Here is a 13,950-nt window from a genome sequence, read left to right as displayed (position 1 = left end):
CCACACTTTTCCCTTAGTGACGACCTTTGGGCATTGCTTTCCCATGTACAGCTCCCATGTCCAACCAAGTCCCAGAAAATCCCTTGGCATTTACTTCCCATTTACTTGGCATTTCCCATTATGCTGCACCTAGGAAATGTGCCCACGCATTTGTGTCCAAGTAAGTTCTACCCAGAAAAAAAGGGATGCCATTCTACAAAATAGAGTCCAAACACACGCACACTTTCCACTGGAGCAAGGGGGAACAGTGGGAAACATCTGGATAAATGGCCTTTTGTATGCCCCTGCATCTGATTGGGGAACAGACTTTTGCTGTGGAGAGAGGAGATGTTAATGCATAGAGAGAGAGAGAAAGCTGGATGCAGAGTTGCAATTGAGAAGGGAAAGGCTGATTCCCAAACATTGAGCATCTAGTTTTTTTCACATTCTAGAATATTCATGAATTGTTTCTTTTCAGTACTTTGATCACTCTGGAATTAGAAATATTAAACACTGGACCACCTTAAGAACCTTGCTGGTTTAGATGAAAGGCCCATATTGTTCAACTTCCTCTTCTCATAGTAGCCAACCAGATGCCCCAAAGGGACGCCTGCAAGCTGGATGTGAGTGCAATAGCCCTCTCCCACTCTTGAGACTTGCATAGGCAGCTCCGTTGATCATCCTGTATATGTGATGCCGAGTTGCAGCTATGAGGAGCCTGTAGGGGCAAAGCCCCTCTTGGGAGGTACCAAGCTCCCTCTCTGGACTTCCAGCTTGCATTTATTTTTTAAATAACTCTCTGGTAGGGATGAGGCAGAAATTTGACTCTATTCACATGTAAAAGCAAACCTATCTATTCCACACTTTGCTGAACAATACATGAACCAAAACACAGTCATCTTTTGCAATCCACATTTCTCCAAGTTTTGCAATGCAATTTTTCAGCAAGTAATGTGTACATAAATACTATCGTACAGTGTGCATAAAAATGCATATATTAGTGAAAATAACATTCAAAAAAACATGGAAAATTGCCTTCCAAAAATATGTATATTAGGCAAAATTGCATACAAACAAACATGTATATAAGGAGAAATTCCTGAATGAATTTTCATTAGGACTTAAAAAATAAAATCACAAGCAGATGTGGAAATGTAGAGAACGGCACTTAAGACGAGCAAAATGAGAAAATGAAATTGAAATATGCAGATTCAGCCATTCCTACTCTGTGGCCCTTTTCTTTACAGACATATGAAGGAAAATGTGCAACTATTTATTTATTTATTTATTGAAACCATCTTCACCTTGCTTCTTGGCTGAAAAGGCTGCCAGAGCAGCTCACATCTACTTCCTTTGAATTAAAAGGGGTTTCCTGATCTTTATTTGGCTCTGAACTCCTTATCATGCCTGGCTGTCAGTCTATTTCAATTCTCTCTCTCCCCCCCCCCAGCCACCACTTTGCCCCCTTTTTCAGCTGAAAAAGCTCCTAGAGACCAGCAACAAAAGAGACAGCCCTTGACTTCACTGGACCAAAGGGGGAAAGGCTTGAGAAGGGAAGATGGAAACAAGCAAACTTTGGCACCAGTTTTAACCTCACAGGCTTCATGTATAATGATCACCTTGAATGGAAACAGTGCAGGGGGTGCAGCACCCAAATGGAGCTGGATTTTTGGCCGAACTGATGGAGTGGGCTCTGCTAACCCACCTCTCCCTCTGCAACAGCCGCAAGGGACGTGGAGGGGCTGGATCCTGTCCAGAGCCAGTTAACCCCTTACTCACCCAGCTTGTTCTTCTATGGCCTCTTTCATAAGCGTCTCTTGCTGCAGCGTAGCGTGGTCTGCTCACGCACGGGGACTTTTCAGTCTGTGGGCCCATTATCTGGTCCCATTGCTAAGAACAGAAATGAATGACTGAGGACGTTTCAGAGAGAGGCTCGCAAGCAACATCCAGGCTCGTGAAACTGGAATAAATCACTTAAGAAGCGGATGCTGGTGAATGCTGCAATGACATAGGAGTCAGGATTGGGGGGTGGAGGGTTAGGGTTAGGGTTAACCTGCCCTCCCTTTCTTGCCTATTATTCCTTTTAAGAGCCCGATGTGCTTCCAAGCAATGCCTTTACCCTCATGTCTGAGTAGAGGTCTCTGGCCCACAAAAGTGTATGTTAGCTTTAAAGATGCCACACCAAGACTTTGTTGTTGTTGTTCTTTTCCAAAGCAGACAAAAAAGTTGCAACTCGTCATGTTGGTCCATTTGAATGAAAAACCCAACCTACAGGAGGGCAATTTCTTAATTAGGAGCGGTTAACATGTCAAAATTGTCCTTTTAGGATCAAGATTCTGGGATTTGTTGGACAGATAACAGGCAAAGTGTCTGGCTAAACATTGGTCAGTTTTCCAAAGTGAAGATAATTTGGGAGAGAAACATCTGGTTGCTTCCACACTCAATGCTGGCAAAGGAGCATCTGTCATGTTGCAATATTCCTGAACCTTTCTGCTTGAAATCCAGCACAAGCTTCATTGAGTTTCAGTCAGTTGAAGGCATTTAGGGCATAACTTTGGGACAGGCAGGTGATGGTTCCTTGGTTTTGCTGCTTCTCCCCTCAACACTGTTTGCATTGCAAGGAAAGCTCTGCATGGACACATGTTGCACCAGTTTTTAATGGCAAGAGTTGCCCCCACCCCAGAGCTGCTGCTGCTGCTGCTGCTGCTGTTGTTGTTGTTGTTTGACAAACCTATTCCCACAATGTTCTTTTCTTTTTTTTGTATACTATTCAGGAAGGGGCTCAGGGATAGAGCACCTGCTTTTGCATCAGAACATCCAAGGTTCATCACTGCCACCATCTCCACTTTTGAAAGAATCTCAGGGAAACACAACTAGGAAAGCATTCTCTGACTGCAGCTGCAGAGATCTCCTCTCATTTGGGTAAAAGGAACGTAGCGAAGCAGACGTCTGGCATTTGGTGCCTGGACTTCTATTATCCCGCAGCAGCGACTGACTTTATTCCTTCATTTTTTGGCCTCTGTTTTTCATTTTTGCTACAGTTTTGAAATCTTCCCCCAAACCCAATAACCCTAACATGGCAAAATAGCCTATTCCATAACTTGCCCTTGAAGAAACTCTGTCTCTGCCTAAAGATTAGGGAAGCAGGAGAAATTTATTTTGATTCATATTTTATTGTGGACCCACTGGGAATGAGGGGAAATTTGATTCTGTTTGCACTTAAAGGCAATCCTCCTTAATTTGCACTTTCTGAAACACTACATGAAATGAAACAGAGTTATCCTTCGAGAACTGCACTTCTCCAAACTTTGCAACGCGGTTCTGAAGTCAAGTAAGTGTACATAAATGTACTAAAGTGTGCATTAAAATGCATATATTAGTGAAAAGAACATGCAAAAACATGTGTTATATTAGGGGAAAATGCTTTCCAAAGTTTGTATATTAGGCAAAAGCACATACAAAAATATGTATATTAGGAGATATGTGTGCTATACTGCTGATGAATTTTTATGAGCACTATTTATTTTTAGAAAAATGTAAACTTGATGTACAAATGTCAAAAACTGAACTGAAAACTGAAAAGAATGAGAAACTGAGAAACTAAAATTGACAAGATTCACCCATCTCTAGGACCTGCTTAATTTACCCTTCCCAAAACCATATACAAACTGAAACACAAAATTCACACTTTGTGATTTAGTTTTCCATCCCAAAAAAATGTGTACGCATAAAAATAGATATATTAGTTCCTCGCTTAAAGCACCCTGTGAGAAGAATGGGGAACTCTGGGCTACAACTCCCATCATCCCTGACCATTGGCCTAATGGAATCATTGCCCACCTACCTGGCTGCTGGAGTCACATTACAGGCTTTGGAGAAAAACAGAGACGAGGAAGGAAAACAGACTAGAACTATTGAGAGAAAAGCACCAACACTTGTAACAAGTTTCCTGAACCAGTGCGGGTGATGGTGGTGGTGGACTAGATGGAAAGGTAACCTTTTCTTCCTTCACCGATTCCTTCTTTAGTAACTACTTGTTAATGTGTAGATATACTCTCTCAGGCTTCCCTTCCTTCCACTTTCTTCTGAGATAGTGTTTTTGTGATTGTAAATCTCATGACTCCATAAATTACCACATGTCTGTCTGTACACAAGAATGGCTTTGTTTCCAAGAAGCAATAAACCTTGAGTTTCTTTATTGTTCCAACCACCAGTCTTAGCAGACGATTCATTTGTGCACTCCACTGTTATATATACCAAACTCCAATAAGGAATTCTCAGCAGTGCCTAAATTTTTGGCTGGCCTCTCCTCCATGTTCTGTAAGCCATTGTTTAGGGAGAAACAGCCCCACCAGTCAGGAGAGAATAAGAATTGTTGGGTGACAATTAGTCACTTTGTGGGGCTGGTTTGCCTTTCATAACCCAAACTTCAAGGTTTTGGGAAAGGGGCTACTGGGGTGCCTTGGGACCCATCAGCTGGAGAGACCCTACCACAGACTGACCAAGCGTACTGGGACCGATACCAAGCTTACTCACATATACCCCTGATGAGGATCCAGCACAAGAAAGACAAGGCAGAACTTGCAGAAAAGGAATTACTGATGCTCTGCTATATCTTGGGAATCTGTGATTGCCCGGGGAAGGGCATGTGAAGTTGGGGGAACTAATATTCTCCTAAATGCTGAACCTCAACAAATCATGAGTATCTGTACTTTACTTGATTTCCCCACTATTGAGGCTCCAATTTGAGTTTATTCTGTTTTAAGCACTCATCAAATGTTTAACTCCTTCAAAATAAGCAATTAGGCATGGAGCTCCTGGACCCATTTTCTCCTACACTGAATCAATCCACTGTGCCATTTCCTTATTATAACCTGTAGAATCTACTGCCCCCACCCCAATTTCTTGTTATAATGGTGGGATGTGATTTAGCTGACTCAGCCATGAACAACAGGAACACAAGTGTGACCCTGCTCGATCAGATTGAGTATATATGGGGTGAGATGATCTTTTAGGTATCCATATGCTTCATGTATTTAACTAACTGTTTCCTGATCCAAAATCCTTTGCTTCGTGTAATTAAAGTTTTTACATTGTATTTGCTTCAGTGCTTTAACATACATAGGTTAAAAATATATTAATTTGACTTTTAACCACATGATCTGGTGGGTGAATAATGTTTGTGCCATAGGCAACTGTCATGTCCCCGGCATCAATAAATCCCACCTTCATGTCCCAAAAAATATCCTTTAGTGCAAGGTATTGGGCATAGCCATGGAAGTCCCCAAACAGTCCCTGGTTGTCCCACAGTTGCCGGGTGTTCTCCTCTTTGATGATGACCTTTGTATCTGGGCTCCTCAAGAGAAGGCGCTGGATGGCTCCAAGGATGTTAATTGCCCTTTGAATGAAGAGTTCAATGGGGTAGGGGCGGAAGTGCTGGCCCACAGCAATGACAATTGCCATGTCTCTGTCACCTGCCACGTGGTCGATCTCCCAAGCAATGTAGCTGTGGTCTGTCACTAAGTAGTTGTCATTGCCAACAAAGGGGTGACCATGTTTTTTCCAACGAATTTGAATGTTTCTGGCCATATCCACTGCAAGCAGTTTCTGGGGCTTTCCTATTGCATGGAGATCAAGATATTCAAGTGCTAATGTGGAAAGAGACACAAAATCAATACCAGTTTTTGATAACTGTCCTCTGACAAATTACTGGGCTATGTCTTGTGGGGGAAACTCTATAGAATGATTGGTCTATTCACTTGGATCCAATGGCAAAATTTGTTTCACAGAGAAGCATGCAAGCGCTCCTGTCTCCTGCAAGCCAAATTTTCTTTCTCCTTCCTGGTCAGCATGCTATTTCCCTTCTAATGATTACAACCGTTTCTCTCTGAGTGGAGTAGCTCATTGGCCACCTCCTCACACCAAGGACCTTACAAGCAGCAGATGGCAAGCATCTTCTAGATATTCCCTCCCCTAGAACCTCTTCACTGCTATCAGTTGCCCATTGGCAATGGAGTGGCATGGAGGGGATCATCTGCCCCCCCCACCAGCCAAAGGAGCTTCAAAGGTACTGGCAGCTGGGGTTCCTCCCCTTCTTAATGAGGAGGATGGGTGGGGCTACAGCTTTGTGGGCCAACACTGCTGGGAGCTCGCTCTCCCATGCTGAATCCATTCCAAATTGCCTATTGCTCTCTGGTAGGTCTAAACAAGTGAACAAGCAACAGGCAAAGATGTTACACCCAGAGACTGAGAAGATAAATTTCTTGCATGCCATATTTCAGAATGATACCAGCTTTACAGAGTAATCTCTTGCCAATCACCCTTTCATTTCCCTAACCCTTGACATTTTCACTTAGCTGTAGTGGCATCCAAGGCAAGTTCCAGTAATCATGTTAGCTAGATCATTTCACATATCAGCTTCAGCCCACATCAGCACAATATCCCTCTTGTGCATAAGATGTTTCCTAAACTTAATTAATTAATGCCTGGAAGGCACAGAAAAGGATTCTGGGTATTCAGAAGCAGACACTGCATGTTAGAGGCAGCAACTCTACATTAGGGTTATAGCTAGGTGGGAGAATGTACTATTCACTGTCTTTGTGAGATACTCAATCCATTGCCGTGAAGTTGAGTCTCCCAGGAGGTAAATCAGCTTTCTTTTCAAGCAAGCATTAATGCGGTCCAAGGTGTTGAAAGTGGACACATTGCAGAACACGGGGTGCCATTGGCTCTGCCGCACGAAGCCACTGGGTGATGGGGAGGTCATCCCATCCTGGCATTTCTCAGTTGCCATTGTCATTTTCTCTGTCAAAATGAAATGAGAGACGAGATCCCAATGAACTTTGTGATTGTAGCATTGTGAGAGAGGAAGCCAGCACTGGAAGGAATGTGAATGGCTCTACAGTCCCTGGGACAATCAGAGAAGATCCCAAAGCTTCAGGTGGAGGAAGTAGGAAGTGGGAGAGGTGCCAGCAGTGGCAACATCCTATTACAGCCTGTCAATTCTTATTTTTAATAATATTTATTAAAGAAAGAAAGAAAGAAAGCTTTACAAAGATACTTTTGTATTCCATCAATTCTGCACCTGGCAAACTGTGGGCCAGTTCTGAAGCAGGAGCCAGTTTCACGGATGGGCAGGAACCAGAAGAACAACTTATCTGTTTATTTTAATTATTTGATATCCTGCTTCTTTCCCAAGAACATACAGAGGCTCTGACCACAAGCAAGATTAGCAATAAAGAATAAAATTGAAGAGTATGAGAGGCAGGAGAGCAGCCAAAATGCCTGGGGTTGGAAAAACAGAGCAGAAGATGAAAAGGTCTGAAAGGTCTGGCTGAATAAAAAGGATCTTCATTACAGGCTTTCCACAAGCACACAAGGGATTACAGGGAGGGGGGAAGTGGGCCTGGGTCACTGGGTTGGACAGAGCCCAGAAAAAATATGCTTGGCATGAACGTCACCAAAGATGTGGCAAGAAGCAGGAAGACTGGCTCACTTTCACAGGCTTCAACACGAATGTACAAGAATGTCTGCGGGATCTCAAGTCCTACATTGGACCTTCAAGAGAGAGAAAATGGCCATTGGGAAAGCAAATCAGAACATCCATCCATCACCCAGAGTGCGCCTGGCTTTATTCCACCTCATCTCCACACCTCAGTGGCTTCCAATGGAAATGAAAGCCTTGGCTAGATGGATCTTAGTTTGATGCAACAAGACCATTCTGTTGTTCTTATTGGATGCAGACAGGAAATTTTATTGAAATGGCTCAAGAATGTCCCCAGAGCATTCCAAGTGTGGAGGAGGTGAAAGGAGGTGAAACAAAAAAACAGTTCAAGTGAATTCAGAATCTAGTTTGTCACGAGGCATCTGATGCTATTGTTTACATAACATATTAAGAGATATGAAAATGGACTGCCTTCAAGTCGATCCCAACTTATGGCAACCCTACGAATAGGGTTTTCATGGTAAGCGGTATTCAGAGGTGGTTTTACCATTGCCTTCCTCTGATGCTGAGGGCAGTGACTGGCCCAAGGTCACCCAGTGAGCTTCATGGCTGTGTGGGGATTCAAACCCTGGTCTCTCAGGTCGTAGTCCAATACTCTAACCACTACACCACACTGGCTCTCTATTCAGACATATAACCCTTCCTATATGATAGGTTCAGGGCATGTTACATCAGATATACTTACTTGAGATGGATCTTTGCCCCTAGTGGACTTGTAAAGTAAAATTGGTGGTTGGGGTGTTAGAAAATAAGATTAAATCTTAGACCATACATAAATAGACTTTAAACCAAATGCCACATGCCTACACCAGCATTGTCTCTCTAGTGATGCAACTGCTTCCTTCTAATCTCCCCTGGAACTTAACTTCCACTCAGCCCCTTCCCATCTCTAGCTGGAAAGTAGGAGGCTTTCTCCCCAAGCTAATAATCAATGGTGGGCCAACATTTTGCATTTCAACATTTTGTTCATGACTGGTTCTCTTTCTGGCTTCACAGTCGCTCAAATTGTCTTAGAATGTTCCCCTAGCTTAAGGAATTACTATATTATTTTTGTTTTTGGAAGAATCATCATCATAATCATTTGAGCATAAGAAGAGCCTGCTGGATCAGGCCAGTGGTTCATCTAGACCAGTATTGTGTTCTCACAGTGGCCAACTGAATTCCTAAAGCAAGTCCAAAAGCAGGACCTGAGCTTGGGAATGGGGTAGCAAGACTGACATGTTTCTGTCACCTTCCAATTGCCCAGAAGCACAAATGCCGAGTTCAGTCCTACAGAAAACATTTGCATATTGAACAGCATAGAAAATACCTGCCAAAAAGTCTTTGTTCCAGGGATGTGAGATATGAGATGTTTTTATTGTCGGACTTCAGGTGAATGAAAGCTTCACAAGGCACATTCTTTGGTTTCACGCAGTAGAAGGCCTCTTGGTCTCCCTCATCTAGATACTCACACAGTTCTGCATTTGTGTTAATGACACAACCACAATCAGTGGAGACTTCTGATGTTCCATTTAAAAATTTGCCAGTGAAAGCCATTTTGTCGTAGCCTCTCTTCTTGGCAGCCCACAGGGCAGAAATTCCTTCACTGGGGCTGATAAGCAAGAGTGACATCCTGACATCACCCTCCCAAAGCTGACTAGGTATGTCCCATTCTTATGAATTTGTCTAATCTTCTTTTAAAGCCATCCAAGCTGGTGGCCATTACTGCATCTTCTGGGAGCAAATTCCATAGTTTAACTATGCGCTGAGTTAAGAAGTACTTCCTTTTGTCTGTCCTGAATCTTCCAACATTCAGCTTCTTTGAATGTCCACGAGTTCTAGTATTATGAGAGAGAGAGAAGAACTTTTCTCTATCCACTTTCTCAATGCCATGCATAATTTTATACACTTCTATCATGTCTCCTCTGACCCGCCTTTTCTCTAAACTAAAAAGCCCCAAATGCTGCAACCTTTCCTCGTAAGGGAGTCGCTCCATCCCCTTGATCATTCTGGTTGCCCTCTTCTGAACCTTTTCCAACTCTATAATATCCTTTTTGAGATGAGGCGACCAGAACTGTACACAGTATTACAAATGCAGCTGCACGATAGATTTATACAATGGCATTATGATATCGGCTGTTTTATTTTCAATACCTTTCCTAATTATCCCTAGCATGGAATTAGCCTTTTTAACAGCTGCCGCACACTGGGTCGACATTTTCATCGTGCTGTCCACTACAACCCTGAGGTCTCTCTCCTGGTTGGTCACCGCCAGTTCAGATCCCATGAGCGTATATGTGAAATTAAGACTTTTTGCTCCAATATGCATAATTTTACACTTGTTTATATTGAATTGCATTTGCAATTTTTCTGCCCATTCACTCAGTTTGGAGAGGTCTTTTTGGAACTCTTCGCAATCCCTTTTTGTTTTAACAACCCTGAACAATTTAGTATCGTCAGCAAACTTGGCCATTTCACTGCTCACTCCTAATTCTAGGTCATTAATGAACAAGTTGAAAAGTACAGGTCCCAATACCAATCCTTGAGGGACTCCACTTTCTACAGCCCTTCATTGGGAGAACTGTCCATTTATTCCTACTCTCTGCTTTCTGCTTCTTAACCAATTCCTTCTCCACAACAGGACCTCTCCTCTTATTCCATGACTGCTAAGCTTCCTCAGAAGTCTTTGGTGAGGTACCTTGTCAAAAGCTTTTTGAAAGTCTAAGTACACTATGTCCACTGGATCACCTCTATCTATATGCTTGTTGACACTCTCAAAGAATTCTAATAGGTTACTGAGACAGGACTTTCCCTTGCAGAAGCCATGCTGGCTCTGCTTCAGCAAGGCTTGTTCTTTGATGTGCTTAGTTAATTTAGCTTTAATAATACTTTCTACCAGTTTTCCAGGGACAGAAGTTAAGCTAACTGGCCTGTAATTTCCGGGATCCCCCCTGGATCCCTTTTTGAAGATTGGCATTACATTTGCCACTTTCCAGTCCTCAGGCACGGAGGAGGACCTGAGGCACAAGTTACATATTTTAGTTAGCAGATCAGCAATTTCACATTTGAGTTCTTTGAGAACTCTCAGGTGGATGCCATCCGGGCCTGGTGATTTGTCAGTTTTTATATTGTCTGTTAAGCCTAGAACTTCCTCTCTCGTTACCAGTATTTGTCTCAGTTCCTCCAAATCCCTTCCTGCAAATGTTAGTTCAGGTTCAGGGATCAGCCCTATATCTTCCACTGTAAAGACAGATGCAAAAAATTCATTTAGCTTCTCTGCAATCTATTTATCGTTCTTTAGTACAACTTTGACTCCCTTATCAACCAAGGGTCCGATCGCCTCCCTATATGGTCTCCTGCTTTGAATGTATTTATAGAATTTTTTGTTGTTGGTTTTTATGTTCTTAGCAATGTGCTCCTCAAATTCTTTTTTAGCATCCCTTATTGTCTTCTTGCATTTCTTTTGCCAGAGTTTGTGTTCCTTTTTATTTTCTTCATTCGGACAAGACTTCCATTTTCTGAAGGAAGACTTTTTGCCTCTAAGAGCTTCCTTGACTTTGCTCGTTAACCATGCTGGCATCTTCTTGGCCCTGGTGGTACCTTTTCTGATCTGTGGTATGCACTCCAGTTGAGCTTCTAATATAGTGTTTTTAAACAACTTCCAAGCATTTTCGAGTGATGTGACCCTCAGGACTTTGTTTTTCAGCTTTCTTTTTACCAATCCCCTCATTTTTGTAAAGTTTCCTCGTTTGAAGTCAAATGTGACCATGTTGGATTTTCTTGGCAATTGGCTATTTACATGTATGTTTAATTTAATAGCACTATGGTCATTGCTCCCAATCAGTTCGACAACACTTACATCTCGCACCAGGTCCCGGTCCCCACTGAGGATTAAGTCCAGGGTTGCCATCCCTCTGGTCGGTTCCATGACCAACTGGTCTAGGGCATAGTCATTTAGAATATCTAGAAATTTTGCTTCTTTGTCATGACTGGAACACATATGCAGCCAGTCTATGTCTGGGTAGTTGAAGTCACCCATTACTACCACATTTCCTAGTTTGGATGCTTCCTCAATTTCATATCTCATCTCAAGGTCTCCTGGAGCATTTTGATCAGGGGGACGATAGATCGTTCCCAGTATTAAGTCCCTCCTGGGGCACGGTATCACCACCCACAACGATTCTGTGGAGGAGTCCGCCTCTTTGGGGGTTTCCGGCTTGCTGGATTCAATGCCTTCTTTCATGTATAGAGCGACTCCGCCACCAATACGTCCTTCCCTGTCCTTCCGATATAGTTTATATCCAGAGATAACCGTATCCCACTGGTTTTCTCCATTCCACCAGGTCTCCATTATGCTCACTATATCAATGCTCTCCTCTAAAACCAAGCACTCCAGTTCTCCCATTGTGGTTCGGAGGCTCCTAGCATTAGCATACAGAACTTGTAAGCAGTGTCTCTCTTCAAGTGTCTTTGGCACTTTTGGTTTGGCCTGTGGTAATTTTGCCCTTCTGAATTGATATCCTGTGCCCCTGCTCTCACAATGCCTACTTCTAGGCCTACCCCTTTTAAAATTTCATCATTTCTTTGGTTTTTATCCCAGGGGGGAGGTTTATTCCGAACTGGACCTTCCTCAGCTTCTGTCAGGTTTCCCCCCTTAGTCAGTTTAAAAGCTGCTCTGCCACCTTTTTAATTTTAAGTGCCAGCAGTCTTGTTCCATTCTGGTTCAAGTGGAGCCCGTTCCTTTTCTACAGGCCTGGCTTGTCCCAAAATGTTCCCCAGTGCCTAACAAATCCGAACCCTTCCACCCGACACCATCGTCTCATCCACGCATTGAGACTGCGAAGCTGGGCCTGTCTGGCTGGTCCTGCGCGTGGGACCGGTAGCATTTCATAGAAAGCCACCTTGGAGGTCCTGGCTTTCAGCATCCTATCTAGCAACCTAAATTTTGCTTCCAGGACCCAGAGCTTGGAAAAGTTACTTTTTTGAACTACAACTCCCATCAGCCCCAGCCAGCATGGCCACTGGATTGGGCTGATGGGAGTTGTGGTTCAAAAAAGTAACTTTTCCAAGCTCTGCCAGGACCTCACGGCTGCATTTCCCCATGTCATTGGTGCCAACGTGCACCACGACCACTGACTCCTCTCCAGCACTGTCTACCAAACTATCTAAACGACGGGCGATATCTGCAACCTTCGCACCAGGCAGGCAAACCACCTTGCGGTCTGCACGCCCATGACACACCCCACTGTCTATGTTCCTAATGATCGAATCGCCCACTACAAGGATCCTTCCATCCCCCGGAGATATATCGGCAATAATATTATCCATTTTACACAGCTCTAGCCTCCTAATGTCTATTCCCAAACAGCTCCAGACTGTTATTTAGGGCATCAAAGGGACAAACGCTGGATTCCACAAATATATGACATTACAATAGTATTATACAGTAGGGCCCCACTCATACGGCGGGTTACGTTCCGGACCCCACCAAAAAGCAAAAACCGCTGAAAAGCAGAACTCATTGAATAGAATGGTGCGTGATGCCCGAAAACCACTGTAAAAGCAGAACAAGCGCCATATGAGTGGGGCTTTAGTCTAGTTGTGTCTAATTGAGACCGCCACCTTAGTGAAGCACTGTAAAGCGAAGCGCCGTAAAGCGGGGCCCTACTGTACATTACTTATTATATTGTACTACGACTATCCATACATCCCGTTTACATTTCTCAAAGCATAAAAAAACCTCCATCCAATTATTTACCAAAGCTGTCTGAACTGGAAATATCTGTTTATAACATTCCAAGCCTAACTCCTCTCCTTTCCTCCTAATCAAAATCATAAATAAAATGCCTGCAACAAACTTTTCAATAAACTGCTGCATTTGACTTCCCCATCTCCTATTCTATTATCTTGCTTTTGAGTTACAAAAAATGTTTAGCTAAAATTAAATGAAAATTACGTCTCTAGCCTTTGCACCAGCTACTCGTTTGAAATAACTTAACAGTACCATTGGATCAGAACAAACTAAATCTTACTAGGAAAATATGTAGAAATTGGGATAAATAAGCATCTAGAAAGCACAGCAAGGAAACATGTTATGTATTGTCCCCTTTTATTAAAATTACTCAAACTGATTTCAACTCGGATTAAGGAGTCATCATTAAAGCTTATTCATAAATGGTATCACTGTCCACAGAACATAAGAACATAAGAAGAGCCTGCTGGATCAGGACAATGGTCCATCTAGTCCAGCATCCTATTCTCACCATGGCCAACCAGATGCCCATTATGGGAAGCCTGCAAGCAGGACCTGAGCACAAGAGCACTCTCCCCTCCTGAGGCTACTGGCAACTGGTTTTCAGAAGCATTCTGCCTCTGACTATGGTGGCAGAGCATAGCCATCATGGCTTGTAGCCATTGACAGCTTTATCTTCCATGAGAAGCTACCAGTTGCTGGAAACTGCAGGAGGGGAGAGTGCTCTTGAATTCAG

General features: G+C 43.2%; 1 pseudogene; it reads right to left on the bottom strand.

Annotated features, from left to right (window-relative positions):
* Positions 1–5,091: 5,091 nt before the first annotated feature.
* Positions 5,092–13,950, bottom strand: part of LOC133368351 (NXPE family member 4-like) — a 38,458-nt pseudogene continuing 29,599 nt past the window's right edge.

The sequence above is a fragment of the Rhineura floridana genome, chromosome 12 (assembly GCF_030035675.1).
Source record: "Rhineura floridana isolate rRhiFlo1 chromosome 12, rRhiFlo1.hap2, whole genome shotgun sequence".
Taxonomy (NCBI): Eukaryota; Metazoa; Chordata; class Lepidosauria; order Squamata; family Rhineuridae; genus Rhineura; species Rhineura floridana.
The sequence above is the reverse complement of the archived record's forward strand: the minus strand, read 5'-3'. Positions and strand labels throughout refer to the sequence as shown.